We start from the raw sequence: 25,011 nt of genomic DNA on the forward strand, positions 1-25,011 counted from the left end.
TAAACAGGAAACTGTGCAACTGTGTGTATCAGACTATTGAAGAGTGAAGCATGCTGAAATCATTATTGTTATAAGGAGCAAGAATGTTCAGACTTGCAGAAGACATCATGTGGCAGCATACTAGAGCCCTTAGCAATGCTGTTCTTGCTGGTAGCAGCATGCTATCCAGTACCAACCTAAACAGCACTATCAATGGTTGACTTATCATCATTTCACTGAAATGGAGACTATGTTTGTTCATTGTACAGGCTGTGCTTGATATGTGCCGCCAACACATAGAATCAATAGGAATCTGTGGCCTTCCCATGCCTGTGGTGACCAAGATATATCTAGCAACAGGGACCTTTCAGAGGACAAATGAGGTCACAGTGGGTATTTCTGAACTCCCAGCCTCTAGAATGCTCAAGTTCCTTGAAACAATACTTCTTCATGTGGAGGACCATATGTTATTTCTTAGTAAAATACAGAAGAGAACTAATAACATGAGTACCTGCTGTGAAACTGACCACATCCTTGTGATACTGAGTGTCACAGTGTGCACACATGAAGCAATAAAGGCCCCACGTTATGCTCAGTCACTAAAGTTTGGGAACATCAACAGCTACCATGCTGAAAACTGTCAGGACATGTAGGATAAGTGTATAATCATAACCAATATGTCTGCCCAGCACCCAGGCAGTTTGCGTGATTCAAACATCTGGCATAAATTTCACATATATCTGCACTCCCTGCTTTCACAGGACAATCTATTTGCTAAGTGCATGCATGTTGACTAATGTAAAAGTATGTAGCTACATTTATGGTGTGTTAATATGTGGTAACCTGCCCTCTGGTATGTGCATACAGTGTTGCAGGTGACTCTGCATATCTGTTGATGTTTTATCTAATAACACCCATATGAAACCTAGAGAGTGTTTCAAACAGCAGTATAACATTGCAGATGTACAAACCCACAGCAGTGTAAAGTATATGTTCAGCTTGCTTAAAGTATGCTTTTTCTGCCTTGATTGCACACCAGCATGATTCTCCAACTGCTGGTAGAATGCATCTCACATTAGGCATGCTTAGTGACATGGTACTGAAGAGACAGGCTGGACATCCTGTGAACATTGATACAGTCAGAATATGCACATACGCAGCCAGAAGGGAAGGTTCATCAACTCCATCAACTTCCAAGAGTGTGCTACAAAAAGCATCAGTAACTAGCTGCACAACCACCCCTTCCAGAAATAGATGGGCACGGTACATGTCAGTGCAGAGTAATACTCAATGTTTAGTCCAGATTCATGAGCCCTGGTGAGCACACAGTGACAATATAGTAACATACAGATCAGAAGTGATGCATGAAGTGTAAATGTCAAGCTAAGATGGTCAGTGGATGGTTGAGCAATTGAGCATCAGACTTCCACACAGGTACCACATAGGAGGAGGATGGAGTAGGTATAAGTACTCATTATGTGCACAGGTGGCTAGGGACTCAATGACAATAGTCTGTCTGCACACACTGGGTGAAGAGCATATTCATTCATTCATTCATTCATTCATTCATTCATTCATTCATTCATTCATTCACATTTGATTACTGGGGAAAGTTGGACTAGGTAGGTGCCCATTTTCAGCAGAGGCTTGGGGAGAAAAGCTCCAATGTATTACACAAACATTTTAAGAACAATAATTTCATCCAGTAGTGGGGTGGGGCACCACTATTTGACTGTGTTCTGATGACAAGGTGGGAGTCCTGAGGTGATGGTATTCTGTACCAAAGAAGACTTCCTGCTAGATGTTATTGATGTACCACTATTCCATATTCTGTGAGCACTATTCTAGCTTGTTGTACTAGAAATTGTGTCCCTCCCCACAGGGATGGTATACAATTCTGGAACTATGACCTGGTGAAGCTCACTCTTGAGGTGTCCTGACAGTGATGGATGAATGTTGTAGATGCAAATATTGAGGTGTGGCAAAGCTTGAACTGCATAGAGATGGAGATGAGGAATCTGTACTCCCAATGTCCTCCACCTACATGATCATTATTGATACACACCAACCCACAGCCTTGGATAACACTGGGAAATTCTTATGGTATTATGTCTGGTGTTCTAGCATATTATCTTACAGTAATCACAGTTCTGTGATATGTCCTTGTTCTGTCAGCACATGCGGAGCATGAGGCAAATCATGTCACCTTCAACCGGAGGCAAGAGAGGCTTGAAAACAGCCATGGTTAGTTCTTCTCATTAGTGTTGACATGTCTGTTAAATTATTCACTCCAGTGTGAGGATAGACTTATGTATTACTACTTTCCCATATTATCTGCTTACTGCAGGCCTGAATGATAGAGTTGCTCCACAAGTGTCATTACCATGTCTTACCCCATGTAGAGGTTACACCTTAGGTATGTGAGGGTGTTGAGAAAAGGAGTACCTCAACTGAAGGGGAATTTAGAATCCTCACTGACAGACATCCCACCTATATTGATTTAAGTGAAGTAGCCACAGCTGGAAGATGAGGTACTGGAAGCTGCAGCAGACAGAACAGTGGGCAGATGTATGAAACGAGTGGAGAGGTTTATGGAGCAGATTGCAGATTCACTCAGTCCATACCAATAAACAATGGAGGGAGGGCATAATATATGAATCAAAGAGTATGTTGTGAACCCAATGTCCAAAAATAAGGATATGCTGTTCTGTAAAACATTGCTAACCAACAACATAAGCATTCTTTTGAATGGCACAGCAAATAACACATTATTTAAGAAAGGGAAGTAATGATGCATCCTGTTAATGGGTACATTACATACAAGCATACTACTGCAAGCACACCATGCCCACTGCCAAACACTGTGAAGCAGCTGAGTCTTCCCTAGTGGGAACTACAGCTGTATCCAATCCCTTCACTTCAGAAAGATCTTACATATACCAAATCCAGTCCCTTCACTTCAGAAATATGTTAAAAATACCAAAGAGTTCATAAGTGTTCTAGATGGAAGTTTAAGTTATCTCTATACTATCACATTCAATAAGTGCTTGTTATAGTAGTCTGGGCAACATGACAATTTTGGGTGAATTTTAATAAATTGGCTTTTGTCATGGGTGCAGACATATCTGCATCGCCATGCAGAAGGGCATATTTACTAGCACTACAGAGAGGTCAGGAATGAAGTCCCAAGGGAAATACTTTTCCATTTCATTTAACTGCTGACAATTTGTAATAGCTGTATGAATTGATCTTTGCTGGCAAATCTTTCACAAAAGACAAACATCTTGACTTTAAAAAAGATAAACACTGAACAGATAAAGTTAATGGGCAGAGGAAAAAACATGTAGGCAGGGTATGAAAAATGGAAATTGGACCTCTTAGTGTGTCATCTGTTGCATCTAGAGCAAAAATAATGTTAATGTTTCATCCAAAATATCAAGTGACTAAGAAGGTGAACCAGTGGTGATTGCTTATTTGTGCAATAACTACAGAAAGATTTATCTGTGTTTTTAAATAAAAATCAGTAATATAAATGCAACTGGTTTTATAACATGCTATAAAACTTTCAGAGCTGTACACTGAAGGGATATTACAATGGCTGGGATTCATAAAATTAGACTACACTTGTTTGTAACCTTTGTATAGCTAAGCAGTACTATGTGGTGAAACAGGAAGATACGGGTTATCTTGATAGAAACATAAAGCACTTATGGACAGCTAGTCAGACTTTAAGGTGCATAAATGAAATACAAAGTGAATATACAAGAGGACATAGTTATGCTGTGAAACTGTGTAAGTAGACAGAGCTCTTCAGAGAAATATACATAGTGAAGCACAAAATACGAGCCACAGAGCAACCACTTGCTACATAATATGACCACTGCAAAAGGAAATGTGAACTCGGCCTGATAAATATAAATATAAAAGAGTGCATGAAGCAGCTAGGCTGCAACATGTTATGGCATCTCTGAGCAGGATAGCACAAAGTGATGCAGACAGTTATGTAGACATAATGGTCAGTTACTTATCAGGGGCCAGGGTCTGCCAAGTTTGCATGAATTCCATTCATAGCACCACAGGTACCAGTATGGTTCATTCATAGTCCATATAGGTATAAATGGCCTGAGATGTACAGTACTTCCCTAGACTATATGAAAGACATTATGGAAGTCTCTGACTATGTATTGTAGTCTGGTAAATGACTAACATGAGCAGCATTCTACCTTTACCAAGGATGATGCCACAGTACAAACAGAAGATGATTGACTTTAATAATTGGTTTAGTTTTTGGTGTCATTCTAGGGGGATACACTTTTTGTTGGTGTGGGAGAACATGGTTAGCAAACCATGTTACTTTTCCAAGGATGGTCTGCCCCTGTCTCCTCTAGGCTTTTGAATATTGGCAAAAAGATTGTACCCCCCCACACAGAGCCTAAACTTAAGCAATGCCAAATTGTCAACTTTTCCAAAATAGCAAAATCTACCCAAGGAAGTCTAAATGTGTTACTGCTCAATGCCAGGAGTCTAAACAAGAAGCTCCACTCCTTCCAAGTTTTCCTCAACTTGGAGAATGTAGACATGTGCAGTTACTGAGACATGATTTTATAGCTGTAGAGATTACCCCCAACAGTGCAATGTTTCAGTACCTTCTGCACATTTAGATCAGTAGCTGCACAGACAGGGATTAAAGGTAGAGGTTTCTCGATCTACATTGACGAGAAGCATATGTCTAAGTTGGTTAATCATGATGATGCACTGGAATTCCTCCCTGTCTGGATTACCATAGATAAAGTCCCGTAACATATACTAGCAAGCTATAGGTCACTATCTATGTCACATGAATCCATAGCTTATTCTTAGATCTATTGGAGACACTCTTCATTCAATGAATATCATACTCATGGAGGACTCTATTTATCCCTCTACAACCTGGGAATTCTGCACAACCCCAAATTTGCAGATTTCTAGACTCTATAAACACAAACACACTGAACCAATTAATGCATACACCTACAAGAAGTACAAACATATTGGACCTGGTACTCACAAATATGGGAGAAGGCTGAATTCCCTCCATGTACTGTGACCTCTCTGGTAAGGTCAGATTATAAAGCAATTCATGTTAACATACTGGAAGAGGGTCTCACAGCTAAAAATAACTAGTGCCAAAGTCATGGCCTTAAGTTAAATGCAAAAAAATATATTATCGTACTATTCTGTAAAAACGTGGCCTCTACTGATTACCACATCAACGGCAACCCCCTAAGCACACAATCTGTGGTGAGAGACCTGGATACTCAGGTTGACAACCATCTCACATTTGACCGTCATGTGGCAGCTGTGGTCAGAAAAACCTTTTACTTGGTTCATCTTATAAGTAAAGGGATTGCATCAAGAAAAAAAGGAGATTATCATCTCTCTGTACTCCTCCCTTATTAGACCTATGATTGAGTATAATGCTCTGTTTGGTATGTACCTCTCCAAACACCTGCACCAACTGGAAAGGCCACAGAAATACCTCACAAAGAAAATCCATGGCCTCCTACACCTATCCTATGTGGACAGGCTTAAATCACTATCACCCTACTTGGTCTCATACAGATTGCTCAGAGTGATCTGTGTCTCATCTACAAGCAATATCAGACCCTGCCCAACTACAGATGCTCCATATCTGTAAGTCTAACTCCTTGTGCATTACCCACTCGATAGGCCTAAATCTAATATACGACATCAACAAAACCTACTGGAGAGACAGGTTTGTCTCCCAGAGGCTGTCCCATCTGTGGAAAAGACTTCCCATACATGTCAAACAGAGTACCTCACTGGCCCTCTTCAAATGCAATCTTGATGAATGGATGGGAAACCATAAATTTGTCCCAGGTGTTCCACCTTTGTCTCTCATTGACAGGGGTGACAGGTGCTGACTGAGGTTTCTTTTTTTGGGGATAAACTCTTGGCTAGGCTTGTAAGGGCCCCAGGGCCATTAGCCTAATAACCTCCTATGATCCTATGATCCTATGAAGCAATCTCTTTCAAAATAAAAATCATTTCTGTAACCCCAGCAAACCCTGTAACAATTAGAAGCTACTCCAAGGCAGCTTTCCTTTTAATATGTGATAATCTGCCAACATTTCAAACCCCCATAAACCCAGATAATAGAGCAGCCTTTGCGGAATTATTCATTGAAGCTCTGTACAGCCTTGTCAATGATTCCATAGAAGATGCTGTGCCTACCAGAAGTAAGGCCATCACTTGTTGTGTCTTTCGGCTTTTCCCGGTTAGGGGTTGCCACAGTGGAACTCCGGTCTGCTAATGATTGGCAGTAGATTTTTACGTGCTGAGTTGCCAGCCCTGACGCACAACCTTCAACAAAGGTACGCCCATTCACGCATGTCTCCACACAGAAGACACTTTAGCTGAGAATCGAACAGGACAACATCTTACTGTGAGGTGACAACGCTACCGCAGCACCACCACCGCAGTTCACTAACTCAAAAAAATAAAACACCCTGGTGGAATCCAAAATTAAATGGGTTGTACAAGAAAAAAGGAAAAAAAAAGCCCTACCTAAATTAAGAAGTGCAACACCAAAAAAGATAACAACTCAATCATCAAACTGAACAGACAACAAGAGGACTAATTAAGTTCAATAAAGCAAGCTGTGAGATAAAGATAGTGCCCTAGACAAAGGACAACCATAAGGCCTTCTTTAGCTATGTCCATACCTCAAAGGCTGCAGACAACAATGTGTCAAGATGCTGACAAATGAAGCCACATTCATGGAACTGGAGATATAGCAAATCCTCTTGCTAACAAATTCAGCTCCAATGTCATCTCTCAATCCCCTCACCACAGCCATCCCCCAGGAAATACCATCTAACATAATCCCTTCAGCTATCTGTAGGGAGCAGGTCTTAGATGTGCTCTCAAAGGCCAAAAGTACAACTTCAATGGACTCTGATAATATCACAGGATGACTCCTAAACAAGCTAAGATATGACCTTTCAGGGCAACTGGTGTCACTATTCAACCATAGCCTCCATACAGGTTTTGTACCACGTAAATGGAAGACTGCAACAGTTATCCCTCTGCACAACAGCTGGCCATCAATGGATCCCAAGAACTACAGACCCACTAGTCTGACTAATCTTATATGCAAAGCCATGGAAAGAATTATCATGGAAATGTTTAACAATGTCATAAGAAGCCTTCAGACACTGGACCCAGCCCAGCTTGTTTTCATCGTATTCATGTCATGTCCATTGAATCTGGTGGACTTCATTGAGAAGGCCACCAAGTCAATGGATGATGGTAAAATGGTAGATAATGCCTGCCTTGACCTAGCTAAGGCATTGGATATAATACCCCACTTAGGCTTTGTAGACAAACTCATGAAATTAGGCATAAACTCCTATGTAACTCACTGGATATGACAGGACTCAATAAGATAGGATTGGCGACACCACCTCCACAAATAGGCTGGTCACTAGTGGCATCACCCAGGGCTCTGGGCTGTATCTGCTCCTATTTAGCATCCCTTTTTGGAAAGTCAAGGCCAATGTCATGAGTCTGTTTTTCCCAAATTTGCAGATGATTGTAGCTACGAACAATCATAGAAACCCCACAAGATATTAACACCTTATAGAATGGTCTAACAAAGACAAATGAATGGTGCCAAAGCCATGGCTTAAAACTCAATGTCAAGAAATGCATAATAGCACCTTTAAGAAGTAGGCTGCCCAGGAAAATTACTTCATTGATAAAACATCCCTAAAAGTAGACAGAGTAGTCAGGGATTTGGGGACTTATGTAGATGGTAACCTGGCTTTCAAACCACATGTGTTTAAGGCTGTAATAAAATCGTTATATCTCACTCAACTTGTAAATAATGGCATGGTATCTAGATCCATGGAAGTCATCAAGCCACTGTACTTGGCCATCATTAGACCCTTCATTGTGTATAATGCCCCCCTCGATATGTATCTGACCAGGCACATGCAACAACTGGAGCATCCACAGAGGTTATCCACAAAAATAATACAGGGTGTAAACACAATGTCCTGTGCAGTTTGCCTCAAAGCCCTATACCTGTTCTCTGTTTCCTATATTGCCAAAAGGCAATTTATGCCTGGCATACAAGGCATCATTGAATCCTGCTCTGATGGACCTTTGGCATATCCAGAAAATGAACACCACCAAAACTACTAGATCTAAGGCTTTAAACATTGCTTGGGAATAACAAAGGGCATACTGAGGGGCAGGTATTTATCTCAGAGAATCTCCATTCTCAGAACAGACTTCTTTCCAATCTGAAACAGAGCCCTTTCCTAACCCTATTTAAACATAACCTGGACCACTGGATGGAAAAATCAGAAATTCAATCCTGATCTGACAATTATGTCTCTGCATGGACATGCCCTAACTAACATACACATTTTAAAAAAACCTCTAAGACATAATAACTCATGGGATACATTTGGGCTGCATGGCTAGGCTTATAAAGGCCCCAGTGGTCATCAGCCTAGTATACACCTATGAACTTATGAACCTGCGTTGTGCAGTTGCTTTTGTTAATACACATCGTCATACTTTTTATATTCAAACACTTTGTGAATAATTCAGAACTTTGAAATAAATTACATAGCTAAAGAATGATTCACTTGCTGTATGTGTGTGTGTGTGTGTGTGTGTGTGTGTGTGTGTGTGTGTGTGTGTGTGTGTGTGTGTGTGTGTGTGTGTGTTCATTTCTTTTTCTAAAACACTTGTCAGTGAATCACTTTTTTACAAAATGATGTCCTATAGAAAACATGCAACCTACAGCTGCTATCTCTATTATAGTCTGAAATGCAGCCCTTTCCCTCATTTATATCATTGCATTAGTCTGCTTCATGCTAGAGGAACTGCACAGTCCTGTATTCAGGGAAAACAACGATAGAAATGCTGCTCTACCCTCTATAGCACAAACAGATGAAAAAAGAAACATGTATGTCTATGTGATGCTGCATTTTACATGAAAATGATGAGTCTAGTTTCAAAAATAAATCCATTCAAAGGCACAGACAGAGTAAACTATGGGAAAGAGACTTCATAAAGGCACTTAGCTGATTAAATACTAGGTCATGCGAAGAAAATAACTTACCAGCTCACTTGAAAATTGTAATGAGGTGTTCTCCCACAGGAGAACTTAATCCCTTCAAATGCTTCAAGTGTCACAGTTGGATTGATGGTCAGACATTAAACCAGAAATTCCAACAGCAATTGTGTGTCGGAAGGCTTTTGTTTTCCTTCCAGTTCCTTTCAGAGTGTTTCATAATTTCATATCCTGTTGTTTCTCTTACACACTAAAATTTGTTCACACATTTAGTTATATACCCTAGTATTCAATTCTTGATTTCCTCATCTTAGATCAAAATAGCGGTGTTTATTATCTTACATTTGCTATCAAAGCAGGTATAATTACACTGAGTAACGTGATACAGTACACAAATGAACAATATTTGCAGCAAGCAAGACAGATAAAACTTCATTAGAATTATGAGTTTTCTGAATGCACAATTAACTGTACTCTGGTCAAAGTCAGCTAATCCCTCACATTTTTTTAAATCTCTTTTGAACATGAGTAATAACTGAAGCAATACTGACCTCCGGATTTACTATCCTCCGTTCAGGACTAGCTTAGTCCTGCATGGAGCCAGCCGTTTAGGAGCAGGATGGCGGCATGCCATGTATAGTAATGAGGCGTGCTGCTTGAGCTCCTAGACTTACACTGTGTGTGTAAGAGTGCAGGGGGTGTGTCTGAGAGAAGAGCTCTTAGAATATATATGGCCCTGCAATGAAGAACAGCAGAAAGGGGTATGAAATGAGTGAGACATAGGTGACCACATATCCCCACCAACAGTCCCCCTTGTGTACAACAGCAACAGTATATATAAATAAAATGAATAAACCCTTTTTTTTTTAAATCCGATTAAAGCTAACCGTAGGTGCACGGGTGTGCCCATCACTTAGCTACGTTTAATGCAGCTTAAATGGCAGACAAGGGTAACAAGGAAGATATATGCAAATGAAGCAGCATAGCAATAGTGTAGTGGGCAGAGCATTTGCCTTACGAGCAGGCATTCCCGGTTTGAGTCCCACTGCAGCACATTCCATTTTCCACAGCAAAGCATGTTATGAGTAATATTTTATGTTGCATAACCCACTAAATAACATATTTTCATGAACTGGAGTACTGCAGTAAATGCACATGTGAGGTGTCAGTGTCATAATGAATAAGGCACTAGTAAGCAGGTTTAAGCACAAATAAGCAGTAGTAAGCATATTTAAGCACTAGTAAGCGGGCTTAAGCTCGTTTGCATGGTAGTAAGTAATGCCTACACTGGTTAAACAATTCTAAAGCTAAGTCTCAGTAAGCAGATGTAACGGCAGGTTAGCAGTGCTTATCGTCACGCAAACTCGCTTACAAATGCTCAAAAGTGCCTTAATCTCTCTGAATAAAATGGCCCTTGTTCTGCCCATGAACAAAATAAACAGCCATGCAGGTCTCGAACCCAGGACCCTATACACCATAGTCACAGTAGTTAACCATCAAGCCATTGCAGTAGTACAGAAGAATGAGGTATAAGCAAACAGGTCCTCACCATAGTGAAACAAAACTGAACCTGTAAAAGGAATCAGTATACAGTTATATGTTCCATAACCCACTACATAACATACATATCTGAACTGTAGTACAGCAGTAAGCCTAGAAGTGAGGTGTAATTGTAATACAGTGTTGAAGTCCCCAATAAAACACAAGGACCCCATACAGTGTACGTACACATGAGTCATGGATACCAGGCATACATATAAGGTGTAATGAATAATAACTCAATGCCAAAAAGGAATTATAATGCAAAGTCTAATGTAAGCAATGCTAAGCATTGCACAGGGCAGCCTAGGAGGCATAAGCAATGTGTAGGCCAGCTAACTCATTGTGCCCAGTGGTATAACCCTTTAAACAATGCCAACCATAGGTAAGCAAGTTTGCCCATAGCTTAGCCTTTTCAAAACCAGCCAATCAAGGAAAAGTAAGGGAAATCGACCCTACTTAAACCCAAGAGGTGGGAATACATCTCATAACTGGTTGCAGCTTCTCCTTGCAGGCACTATGATAGTAAGGGGGAAAGGTGTGCGCTTTCGGGATCAATGCTAGTGCATCCAGGAGTCCAAGGTCATGGCAGGACTTCTTGTCAAAGAGCATGACCAGAGACTGCTGCAGGGCCAGTACCAGGGCTCCCAATATAAGGCGGAGGCCTGGGACCATCTCACCCGTGACCTCACCAGTGCCACTGGCATACCCTGAACTGGTGAGCAGGTCAGGCACCACTATGCTGACCTGAAGCAGTGTAAGGGGGACCTCTTGGAGGAGTGGCATCAAGATGCTAGAGTGGCAAGGGATGTACCAGTCACGTGTAAGTTTCACCCCAGTATGTGTGTAATAATTGCCAGCTCAGGTATATCATGGATATGTTTGGCTAAATATTCCTCTTATGTCCCCCACAGCTGCAATGGAGTGGGCCACGAACCAGAAGGCCCACATCAGTCACCTGACGAGGTTTCAATGCGAGGCAGCTCAGTAATACTCACGCATTTATTGTGATAGGAAATAAAACTAAAAGTAGTAGTAAATTAATTGCCTGTATAAAACCTGCATTGTTCAAGGCAAGTACTGCATACACTAGAGAATATGGCAGGAATAGTCTCATATTGTTTGTATAGCAATAAAATTGTAATAGAATTAAATAAAACAGGTCTAACTGCTGGACTGCATGTGTATATTCTGGTCTCATATGGTAATGTAGATTTGCAATCATGTAGTAGTACTGTTGTAGTAAGCACTCGGTTACCCACACTGTGCACCATAAAGTGAATGTGTAGGAATACCTGTATATGACAGGTGAAATCCCCAGAGGCCATTTAGTGCAACTGAGAGACACATAGTCAGTAAACAGGGAAAATGCAGAATAACACATGCAACTGAGATGTGAACTGTTGTTTTTTTTAGCACACACAGCCACGGTTCAAATCCTGCCATTGTTAGTAGTCTGCATACAGAATCATACCCCACAAATGTACAGATATGTCCAGAATGTCCAGTGAAGTGTCCCATATCTGTTGCCTATCAACCTGTCCCCCTGGGAAATCAGTGGGATGATCCCAGATGTATAGGCAGCAAACAGGAAATACAACTGATGGACACACATCTATAAGAACAAAGCTGGTACACTAGCAACTCCCCAATACCTTATGTGAGAAAGAAGCCACGTATGTCACATTTACGCCCCAACTTGTCAAGTTGTGGTCAGAGTGTGTACAGTAACAGAGCGAGATGTATGTGCATAATTGTAATGTGGAATCTGGTACTGTGTGTGGGAACATTCAGGTAGTGCTAATAAACATTCCTCCCACAGGTCTGTCAGATACCAACACTGTGCCCAGAAATACAAGAATGATATGCAGTTGCTCTGAATAATGAGGTATTACACATCACTGTCACCCACAATGTCCTACAACTTATAACTGTCTAGGAAATCTGTATAAGAGTGTTGTAATACAAGGTCAGAATGTCATCTGGTCCCATGGATGCTGTATTCTTAGCTTTGGAGAGTGTGTTTTTACCTGTGTGGCCGTTATTACTGGAATTTGGCAATCTTCCATTATTGAGATGGGCCATTTAAAGGGGTGAGAGGGGGGTGAAGATGGCATTGAATCGATCTGCCAGGATATTGGCAATATCCTTGGGATCAGTATATTTAATGCCATTCTGTTTTAGCTCAGAGCAGATCTGAGCATTGCCATTTAGATTCTTGACATAGTTATAGAATGCCTTGTGGTTGTCTTTGGAATATTTGGCAATTTTATTTTCATAACTAACTTTGGAGGATTTTATGAGGGATCTCAGTTTCTTACTGAGACTGGTAAGGGAGATTTTAGCATCCTGGGATTTTCCTCTTTTCTGCAACAGTTTCTTCCTTTTGTTGTAAAGTTTGTTTATGGCAGGGGACCACCAGATTGGCTTCCTTTTTTTGGAGGAGAGCATCTTGGTTCTATTTAGGATGGCACGATTAATGCATGAGTGGATGTGCTCGTACAGTGCCTTAGTGTAGGATTCAGCAGTCAAACTTTCAGTTCCCGTCTGCATGGGTGTCATGAAGTTTGTCACTTCTGACTTGAGTAGCATGAAGTTGGCTTTGGAGAAGTTTTTTATGGAGGTTTCCTTACTGGGGGTCATGTTGCACAGCTAGCATGTGCACCACATAGTCTGTAATGCTGACAGATGCCAGTGGCTAGTATCTACAGTGAGTGACATCTGAACCTCATGTGGTTGTGGCCCTTTGGCTGTATGCTGGGTGGGACAGGCCTGGATGGCTCCTTGTCAAAGTCACCCTCTTCCACACATCTATGTATGTCTACCTTTGGCTTATTATAGTGTGTTGTCCTTAGCTATATGTCTGCATTCCTGTCCACTGTGTGTGCAAAGCATGTGTGGTGCATACTGAGGAGTGTCTTCTGCACTAACATCTGCAACTGCCAGATATGTCTGGTCCACTGGTGTTTGCAGACATGGCCTTCATGTGTTTAAGTGTGTGAGCATGCCCAGTATGACCTTTCAATATGTTGTTGACTGACATTGCCTTCATTTCTCTAGGTGTGTGAGCATGCCCAGTATGGCCATCTTTATTGAATGTGTAGATCAAGTCCAGGTAGTCTGTACTGCAGTGCTGACCTATGTGTTGTACATCTACAGGTAGCATACTGTTTCTGCAGGGTATCCGTCAATCATTTGGTATTGACTGTTACTACATTCTACATTTGATGGAGGGGCACACCTGACTATTTCTACATTTCTACACAGGATTGGGGGGGGCACACCTGACTGTTACTACATTTCTTCATAGAATGGGCAGGCACGCCTATTTCTACATTTCTACACTGTATTTGGGGGGCACACATGACTGTTACTACATTTCTATGTAGGATGGAGGGGCACACCTGACTATTTCTACATTTCTACTCAGGATTGGGGGGCACACTTGACTGTTACTAGATATGTACGTAGGATGGTGGGGCACACCTGACACTTGTACACATTTGCTATGACTGTACTGGTATGTCAGGTACTCCATTTCATTCTGTAGTCTTACCTATCATGCTGACTAGAGGCATACCAGTGTACTACAGATCTTAGCTTTTATTTACCTACATATTAGTTTCTGACTTCCTACACTTCAGAACTGATGCCCCACTGCCTGAACTGCTGTAGTCTGTCTGTGTAGGTCTGGGGGGATTACCCATAGGCCTCATTCAGAGGCCATAGTACTGCCTTTGTTTGTGTTTGTCTACACCTGTCCTGCTGGCTGTGACTGTTGTTGGGTATATAAACCCCCCTGACTGGCATGTGTGAGTCACTTACCTTGTGGGTGTCCCAGTATTGAGGGTGGTGCTGCAGGGCTGCCTATGTCGGATGCACATGGTACACTCCCTACACATGGTTGAGCACATGTAGTATAATGTTTGGCTTCCCTTTAACTGTATGTGAGAGTCAGAGAGAGGCATTATTTCCTGGGCCCCTCCTGTGTCAGTGTATGTGCCATGCATTGTCTCTTTACCAAGGCCAGGGCATACTGGACACGCCTCCTTCTGCCTACTGGGGCAGGCTTAGGTTGTTCCTCCTCTGAGTCACTCTGTGCCTGTGCAGACCTTGGCAATGGTGAGGGGCTGTGTGGCCCTGCCCCGTGCTGTTCCTACTGCAGCTGTTTCCATAGGATCATAGTGTGTAGCATGGCACATACGAGGACAATTTGGGTACATGTAGCTGGTGAGTACTGCAAGGCCCCACCGGATGTGTCCAGGCACTGGAACCGCAACTTGAGCATCCCAAACACATGCTCTCCTATAATTCTGGTCTGTGCGTGTGCCTCATTATGGAGTTCTTGTTCAGGTGTGTGCATTTCTGATGGGTGTCATCAGCCACGGCTACAGTGCGTATCCAGCATCCCCCACTAGGTGACCGTGAGGGATGTCCCCATTGGCAAATCTCTGATACAGCTGCATCAGATGCCAGATGTGGGAATTGTGACAGCTTCCAGGGCAGCCAGCACACACATTTATTATTATGCCCTGGGCATCGCACATCACCTGGCAGTTGATGGAGGGGAAGCCCTTGTGATTGATGTAGACACTACCCCGCTCACCGGGTGGTGGTTTGATGCATATGTGCATGCAGTCTATAGCACCCACTACCTCAGAGTATTCTGCTATTTGGTGGAACAGTTGTATATTTCTGGCCAATGCCTCATGGGTGTTGGGGAAATATACATGCTCACCGACATGTGCTGACATGGCATCCAGGAACTGGTGGAGTACCCTGGATGCTGATGCTTGTGAGATCCCCATCATATCCCCAGTTGGCCTTTGGAAGGTACCTGTAGCTAGTATTCTTAGGCCTACACATACCTTGGTATCCACTGGGATGGGTTCCCCTCTATTAGCTCTGTGTGACAGGCATGGCCGGCACAGCTCAACAATTTGCTGTAGGAGGTCCCTGTCCACCTTATAGCGCTCCACTATCTCCATCTCATGTAGCCCTTGGTAGGTTACTCTGGGTCTGTACACTCTTCTCTATCTCTTCACTGTGGTTGGTCAACAGCATTCATATCCTCACCACCCTCAGCCTCTTCCACAAGTTGTTGTATGATAGCTATTACAGCCCCTATCATTTTGCTGTTGTGAATATTAAAAGTTCCCTGCTTGTCTACACCGGTGTTGTAGAGTGTGGAAAAAACAGAGGGGAAGGTGTTTGCATAGTTTATAGAAGTGTTCTGGGCTGGACTGGTCTTCTGCCTGTGTAATTGGCTGATTCTGATGCATTTCACCTGCCAGCTATGCAAGTTCTCCTTAATTACCTTCCTACTGCTGTTTTCCCTTCCCATTGCCTTCCTGTTTAAGCCCAGGGGCACGCCACGCAAACAGAGTGCTCAAATGTGCATAGTGCTGCTATTTCCTGGTTTAAGTTTTTTTAAAACCTTTAAAACCCGGTGTGCCATGTGCACACCCGCTTAGGCAATGTACAGAGTGCTAGGCAGATTCAGACACACCCCCTAGCTTAGCTGTGCTAAGCTAGGAGCAGACCCGGGCCACATGGCTCCAATCCACTTACAGTATGCCTGATACACCCCCCATGATGTCAGCTAACTCCTAGGCTTGCACCAAGCTATTCCTACTCTTACACTGTTGGGATCTGACTAGCATGCTGGGGAAAACTGGGATTCACTATCATTCCCCTTATTTGCATAAGATTGCCTGCTAATGCATAGTTACATGTCTCACACTGAGCCTCCTCCCTTAGCAACCACTACTCACTGGCCATGTTGTCTTCTGCCTGCCATTGGCTTGCATGGCAGAATAGTGATTTTAGTTAGAATGCTTAATTTAGGTTTATTTTGTTATTTTCCTCCGATCCTGTTTGCACACCACTGCCCTACGCTTAAACAGCCAAGATCGGCTAAAAATAAATAAAATTGTATTTTTTATTTTTTTTGGCTGTTTACAATGCCAATGGCCTTATACATGGCCATTGGCATGCTTCCTAACTGATATGCAGCCTTTATTTGGAGCTCCTTTTTGGATTTTGCAGAAATGTACTCATTACTAACCGAGTACATTTCTGCAGATTGTACTAATCTTGCACGGCCGGTTGCAGGTTTCCTGGATCGCAAATACACCTCATTTGCATGAATTTCTCCTGCAAATGGGGTGATTTGCATATAGGGGCGTAGTCTGTGCAGGATTAGTGCAGGAGTGCTCGTGCACGTTCCTGCAGACTGTTCCTGGATCGCACAGCAGACATATTGCCTGCTAGAGCTCCTGCACTGATCTTGCACGCTGTGCAAGGCATAGAGAATCTGGGGGTGTAAGTTTCCTTTGCATTGAGAAGAGAGTCATTTTTTAATATATCAATACAACAAAAAGCTCATTCATAAAAAGATAGTGTATTTTTCCGTTTGCAATAGATGTTAGTAGCATTCATTTCTCTCTCCCTCTCTCTCTCTTTGCTTTTGAGTTACTTTCTCAGCTACTTGATATACAGGTCTTCATATTTTTAATCAGTTTTGCTTTCTTCTGCTATGACAATCAAATCCGTGTCTCCATTCATACCTCCTGATTTCTGCTTCCTTTGACACTAAAAATAGGAAATGACATCCAAGAACAATCATTATCTTCTGAGAGTTAAGAAACCTTCTCTATATTCTCAGCAACCCCCCCCCCCCACCCACCACCACCACCATGAATAGGAAGCAGAGATCAGTGCCTGTCACATCCACAATTTTTAATAAAGTATTTCTGCAATCCAAGGCAGGATTGTGCTGTCTGAATCCAAGATTGCTAATGTTGCAATGATTGTATTCTTCAGACATTGCTTTTACTGGAGAATTCTGTATAATACCCTTCGCCTCAGTTAAACAATACCGTGTGGGCCAATCAGTCCTATTGCTACCTTGCAGGGTCTTCCAATGTCCAGGTTGTTAATAAAGTTTGGCTCATCTGGAGAATAATCAGAAACAAAGTCTGTATGCCATGGAGATAGCTGTTATTTACTCTTGGTATAGTTATATAACTAAAATACAAGAACACAGCAAAAAAACTCATTTTAGTGTTTTTAAAAAGACATTGTAACTTTTTTTTAATTTACACCAGGTGTTAATACCATTCATTTTCACTTTGTCTCTGTCTCTTTCTCTCCTTGAATTTGAGTTTTTTTCACTGTTCTTACAATACAGCGCTCGGTTTTCAAAATCAGTTTGACTCAATGGACCATGATTCTCCTTGCTGTGGTTCACTGAACACTTTCAGCTGAAACTCATTAAAATGTCTGCAGCATTGAAAGTCCATTCTGTCTGTGGCAAACACATTTCCTAAATATCATTTCTGGCTGAAATACAGTTAGAAAAATCATTCTGTCAACTGAAATGTCTCTCCATATATAAATATTTTTCTATCTTCCATTGCTCTTAATGGCAAGCAGTTGTCTAACAAATACTCTTAAAGATCTATAGAATGCCACACAAGTTTTTTTCTTGCCCAAAACATCAAGATACACAGTTTAGCTCTTTGTTTACCATCTGAAAGTATTGAATGAAAGAAACATTTGTCAGTTCCATTGTTAACCTTGCAAATGTTATGGGAAATCATGTGGCAGGATCACTGCACAATTCTTACCTCAATTTATAAACCAAACTTGAAAATGAAGTTATTTTATTATGCAGTAATTGAACAAAACAATTCAATATTGTCTAGCAATGTATAGTGTATCAGAAGATACATGTTGAAACCTCAGTACACTACAACTTAGTATTATTTATTTACTTGTTGGGTTATTTGACCACTAATAAACTCCTGAGCTATACCTATTTTCACATTTTTAATGAGGCCTGGGGGAAACTCCAGCTTCAGATACTGTGTACATACAATTAAATTTAATATGAGACACTAAGGTCAGCTCTGTGGTACAAAGCAATGAAGCCTTGACTGCGAGCCATGCTACCCACATTCAGTTAAAGGACCTGCCCCTGGCAAGATGACCAGGAGGAAGGTGAGCCATGCTACCCACATTCAGTTAAAGAACCTGCCCCTGGCGAGATGACCAGGAGGAAGGGAATGAGCAGTATTTTTTTGGCTCACCTATTCTACCCCCAACAGAGCTTGACTACATGCCATCATATCATCTGTGGTTAAGTTTTGCATTGATGTCATTAAACACCAGGAACGGGGCACATTCCTTGTTGGGCAGATGGTGTTGGGAAGAGGTACGCAGGTCCAAGAATGAACTGTGAATGACAAAGTATGACATACAAAGGATGCCAGACAGGAAGACATGCAAGGCATACACAGTGCCAGTGCCAGAGGGAAAACCAGTTGTTAAATGGCATAACACGATACTTTTTATACAGAGACCTCTACTGAGAATAAATTGTAAAGTTAAAGAAAGGCATAAATTTGATAGCTATTTCATTTGTAATGATATTGTTATACTGTTAGACTTGATATCACAAAATACTAGGTCTGCCATTAATTTAGGAAAATAAATGAATTTTTTTGGAATATGACGCTTCACAAATACAAAATCTTGTGAACTTTAATGAAAAAAAAGGGACAGGAAAGAACAACAAGCCACGGTGTGACTATAGGATTGGTTCAGTATGAAATGTTAGATATGCAGTTTGGAACAAACTTATTTGTGAGATGCAACATAAAAGTTGCAAAAATAATTGAAAAAGAGCTGTGAAAAAGTATTTCATTTAAACAAAAAGACAGACTCAAGAGAGCTATGGACAGTGGTTTTGAGACCTGGTTAAATACACAAGTAGAAAACAATAAAATTATGTTTTGTCAAATTTATTTTTTACACAAAAGCAGAGAGATGTGATTTGGTAAGTGTTCAGACAAACTGCTATTTCTGAGGAAAAGATGGCATTTGGTTGGAAATTGTGTTAAAAAAGATGGAAACAATGTAGGAAGAAGAAGTGTTGTATTGTAAGAATGTAATGCATCTGATCCGTTCTGGTTTGACTTTACTGCAGATGAAATGTAGCAGATCAAAGAAAAATGAAAGCATGGAAGAGTAAAATGCTGAACTACAGAAGGAAAGTAAAATATCAGCCTGTAATAAAATGCTACCAAAAGGAATGATAGCTGAGAAAAGGCAAAATAAGAAAACATAGTGAAATATGGAGAAGGTTTGATTGAACTTTAAAAAGTTGTCTTCAAAAGAATGTTTGTTGATTGCAGAGTGAAAATACTGAGCCAAAAAAAAAATTACAGAAGTTTAGAATCAGAAGAAGACCAGGTATATCATGAAGGATGATGCCATGGATGAGAAAGAAACATGATAGGAAGCAAAAGTATAAAAGAAAATGAAAAAAAATGAAATTAGGCATTTTTAATGGAAGCATATTAATTGCCTATAAAAATATAATACCAATTTGATACAAGAAATCCAATAAAAATAATTTGTAGGATAGGTTCTTAAATAAAAAGAAAAGCAGTATGAAATACTATGGGGAAGAGAGATACTAAACTGAATTCACAAGGTTACCATGAGCTGTGCAGAATGTGTACACCTCATGGTAACCTTTTTGAATTCAAAGACAGCCTTAACACAATTTTTCTGCATGAAGATGCACAATCCTGCTTTGAGCTGCCTACACAGCCATTTTACATCCTAATGAAGCAGAACAGTGGAGAGGCATGTGCTCATTAGCCATGTGCTCTCTACCCCACAACTTCATAGGTTCATGGATAAGTACTACGCTACCTGCCCTTGTGAGCAGTTTTAAACCTATCCAGTTTCCCTTGAGAACCAAACCATGTGCCTCTTGCATGCCAGGCAAATACCTTAACCACTATCCCAGCCCCCAAGGTAAAAAAAGAGACAGCACTGCATTGCCCAGCAATTAAACCTGAGTCTCTTGTGTGGGAGACAAGAATTCTACCAGTGAATCACCAATGCAAATTTATCCCAGAGAATGTACCTACGTGCCAAACCCAAGCAATTCATACACTCACTTGAATGTGTGGATTAGCTTGACTGCTCCTTCCATGTTCTGGTAATGGCTATGTTCATCCATTGTGGTAGATTTAAGTGCTGGGGTGTTTAGTGGTAAGGTAAGATTGTAAGTGTGAGTGAGTACATGTGAGGGGTTCAATATATGACAGGATGTGTGAGTATGTTTGAGAAGTGGCAGTAGTGGAGGGAGGGATGTGTGTGTGTGTGTGTGTGTGTGTGTGTGTGTGTGTGTGTGTGTGTGTGTGTGTGTGTGTGTGTGTGTGTGTGTGTGTGTGTGTGTGTGTGTGTGTGTGTGTGTGTGTGTGTGTGTGTGTGTGTGTGTGTGTGTGTGTGTGTGTGTGTGTGTGTGTGTGTGTGTGTGTGTATTTGTGTGTGTGTGTGTGTGTGTGTGTGTGTGTGTGTGTGTGTGTGTGTGTGTGTGTGTGTGTGTGTGTGTGTGTGTGTGCACACATGTGTACTTTTGGGGGTTTGAGTGACTGCCATACCTTTCCATACCCCTAGACTAATGTGCGAAGTCTATACAATTGGGTTGGGAAATATTATCACCATAGATTACTGTTAATTCTCATGTCCTAATGGTACATTAGCAGTGCAGACAATTTGGAGTGGGGACAGCACTAGTTATCGGGGATGACTCTAAAAGTCTTGTGCCTTAATGGTACTTTAACAGTAAAGGGATGGGGTCAACACTAGATACCAGGGATTAATTCTCATGCCTTACCATCACTATAGCAAACTGCGATGTATGTTTCTGTATTACATCATTGTACTCTGTAGTGCTGTTATGCTACACAGTGGTGACTCCCAGTCCAAGCAAAGCAAAGCATATTATGCACTGGGTTACTAGGTGCATTTGTGTGCCAATCAGTAAAATGGGGAGAACACTGCACACCACAGGAGGGCTGCAATGATTCATCTCCATGGAGATGCTGTTATGCAGTTCTGCAAGGTATTTATAAACACCAGGGCTAATGAGAGCAGCAAATGAGGAATTACATGAACAATATTAAACTAGGAGGCTATTTTATAATGATTCAACATGTTTGTTGATGACCTTTAAGTATAAGTTTAAAAGATGATGTACCGGGATAAAATAGAGTACCATATGTGAAAAACATATTAAAAAAACTTAAAAAAGTACTAATACATAATACAGGGGAGACTTTAAGGATACAGAAAATTTGAAAATAATGAGGAAAAAATATGCAAGAATAGATGTAGAGACAGAAATGTATATACATACATACATACATACATACATACAAATATTTCAAGCATGGGCATTAATGCCCTTCTAGCTAGCCAATATACCAAAACACTTGTTCCCATAATGTGTCCAGGCTATACTTAAAGACATCTAAACCAGCACTTGCTTTAATGTAATTTGGTACTCTGTTCCATGCATCAGCTACTCTCTCAGAGACCCAATTAGTACACTTCTCATTCCTACAGAATCTTCTACATAGATTGTCTGATGATTCTCTACTACTTTTTGATAACCCCAAACATTCCCAGAGGTAGTTGTCTCTAAATGTCCTATATACCTGAATAAGATCTCTTAAATATCTATAACAGACACTGTACAAGTTTAGATATTTTAGTCTTTCACAATAACTTAAATTTTCACATCCATGGATGCACTTGGTATATTTTCACTGTACTTTTTCCACTTTACTCATGCTTGTTTTTATTAGGTTTCCATATTGTTATTCCATACTCAGGTTTGGGTCTAATGTAACTAACAAACATTTGACTTCATCATTTCAGATTTCCTATACTTTAGAAATCTTTTTATAGAACCTATAGTTCTATAACTATCATTAACCAATTGGTTGTTATAATTAGAAAAGCTCAAAGCTGGATCTACCCATATACCCAGGTCCTTAAATGATTCTTTAGTTTCAATCACTGTGTGCTGTATTAAATATTCATCTTTCAATTTATGTCTCCCAAATCTCATATGCTTAGTTTTTGATGTATTTATTAGCATATTATTCTCCTGTGCTTAAATGGTCAATTTAGTCAAGTTCTTTTGCAGACACGCCTTTCCTGTAACACATGTAATCATTTTACCCAATTTTAGGTCATGTGTATACAGACTGTAGAACACCTCAGATGAAAAAGTTAGGTCTGAAAGATACAATCTAAACAAGTAAGCAGTTAGGACAGAGCCTTGTTGGACACCCTGACTGTTACCAAGAATTTCACCTGTCCAGTTGATGTATGATACTTGCCATGTCCTATTTGTAAGCCATGCAACTATCCATCTTATCAAGAGTACATCAAAACCTAGTTGTTCTAATTTATTGATCAGTGTTATGCTGAAGTTAATTCTATATAAATTACATCACAGCACAATTTTTCATTCATAGCTGTAATTATATTGTTATAGAACATCATGTTGCAGGTGGTAATAGATCTGTTTTCAGCATATGCATGCTGATATTTGCTTTTATGTCCCAACCTATCCAGTTCTGACAGTAACTTATCCAATATTACTTCTCCATTATTTTTATGCAACATGAAAGTAAACGTAAGGGTCTATATAGGTTTATAGGTTCATAGGTAGGTACTAGGCTATTGGCCCAAGGGCCTACATAAGCCTAGCCAGCAAGGTTCCATAGCTTACGCCACCCAAGAAAGTTTTTTTCCTGTGCCACTGTCCAGCAGATATACAGAAGTGATCCCTGGGGTGTATTTCCTATTTCCCATCCACTCATCAAGATTTTTCTTGAAGAGTGCTAATGAAGAACTTTGCTTAACATAGATGGGTGACTTGTTCCAGAGTATAGGAAGTCTCTGGGGCAGGAAATGACTCTTGATTTGTCCTACTCCTCTTTCTCTTAAAGACAGGTTTAATTAGAGTGTGTCTCCAACCTTGACAAATCTCTCCATATTTATATAACATAGTAAATTATAGATATAATGGTACTGTAAGTTCTTGCTGAAGGGTTCTTAGGTCATTATTACTAATACCACCATCTCCCTATGCTTTGTTTGGATCCAGTTTGTGCAGTTATTTTTCAATATAATCTAATTTGATTCCAGTATCTGAAGTTACCTGGATATCTCCAGGACAAGTTATCACATCCCTTTGTAGAGTCAAACTGTTTTGCATAAGATTTGTTAAATATATCTATAATCTGTTGTGTCTGAGAATAATTTTTAGAATATGCACACAGTTTATCAATTTGCATGTCTTTACTCCTTCACCATCTTATGTAATTATAAAAGGTTTCCTATTATGCTCAATATCTTTATATAAATTATCTTCAAATTTTTCTTAATATTGCCTCAAACTACTCTTAATTTGTTTGTCCATCTTGTTTATTTAAATTTTCAAAGTTGTAGTTTGACCTCTCTGCTGTTTCTTATAATTTTTGTCTCTCACGTTAATCAGGTATCTTGTTCTTATGGAAATATATACCCTTGACATTGTGTGCCTAGATCCTGATGTTAAACTTCTTTTTTTTTTTTTTTTTTTTGATTTTTTTGCACTCAAAAAATTTCCCTTTCAAAACTTTCCATATTCCATCTACAGTTTTTCCACTGAACACATCACTCCAGTTAGTTTTACTGTTTTGTTTCCATATAATCTGTAATTAATCTTCTGTGCATTTGTTTAGATTTCAGTTTAGAAGAATTATCTAGCAACAAATTAACTTTTATAACCCCATGATCACTGCACGTTAATGGTGGTAAAACTTGACTTGAAGTAACAGTAATTTCTTTAGGAACACAAAAAATGTCTAGTATGTTCCATTACCTGGTAGTTATTTTTTATTTTTTATTTTTTTTTTACAATCTGAAGCCATTGTTGTTCCTGAACATATGTTATGAATGCTTTTCTTACTAATGCTGCTGAATCAATATTATTCCAGTCTGATTTGAGTAAATTTAAGTCCCCAACTAATAGTATTCTTTCCTCCTGTGTTTCATGCAAGAAATATATGAATTCCTCTAGGTCATCAGCACTTAACTTTGTTGATCTATATACTCCATCAATTGTTATATGTTCCAGGATTGTCTTTATTGTCACAGTTGCACAGTCTATAGTATTGATGTTATCACTGAACATGAAATAATCACAAGACTCATAACTATCTTTAATCCCTATCATAACACCTCCACCTGATTTTTTGTTAGAATGTCTGTTACAGTAAAAACATTTATACCCTGACAGAAGTGGTTTCCGTTCATTGTTCTTTAACAATGTTTCAAAAACAATAGCAACATCAATCTTGTGGGAACGTATCAAATTTTCCAATAATAAAACTTTATTATTTAATGTCCTAGCATTAACAACCATCAGAGATGCATCAAATGTTGCTATCTGTGAACTGTTAAATTTTTGACTTTGCAAAAATCTGGCCTTGTGTTTGTCAAATATTTCAAAATATCTGCTGCAAAAATTCTCTTCCCTG

This window comes from Protopterus annectens, chromosome 6.part0 (assembly GCF_019279795.1).
Source record: "Protopterus annectens isolate FY-2018-M chromosome 6.part0, PAN1.0, whole genome shotgun sequence".
NCBI lineage: Eukaryota > Metazoa > Chordata > Ceratodontiformes > Protopteridae > Protopterus > Protopterus annectens.